The sequence below is a fragment of the Aptenodytes forsteri genome, unplaced genomic scaffold, assembly GCF_000699145.1.
Source record: "Aptenodytes forsteri isolate BGI_AS27 unplaced genomic scaffold, ASM69914v1 Scaffold521, whole genome shotgun sequence".
In the NCBI taxonomy this organism is placed as follows: domain Eukaryota; kingdom Metazoa; phylum Chordata; class Aves; order Sphenisciformes; family Spheniscidae; genus Aptenodytes; species Aptenodytes forsteri.
This window is the reverse complement of record NW_008796207.1, coordinates 6773-7061: the sequence shown is the minus strand read 5'-3', so window position 1 is coordinate 7061 and position 289 is coordinate 6773.

The window sequence follows — 289 nt, the reverse complement described above, 5'->3', positions numbered from 1 at the left end:
ACAAAGACATGGGGACGTGGAGGGACATAGATGGACAGAGGGACACGGACACGGAGGGGGACGCAGAGGGACAGACAGGACAGGGAGGGACAGGGACGGATGTGGGGACGCGCGGAGAGCCATGGTCTGACATGGGGTGACACGGAGGGACAGACACGGGGACACGGGGGGGGTGCACAGAGGGACAGGGACAGACACGGACCCCAGGGCGTGCAGGGGGCGGGGGACACACGGACACAGGGGGGGGACACAGCCCTGCCACACACCTGCCACCACACGCGCCTCCGGC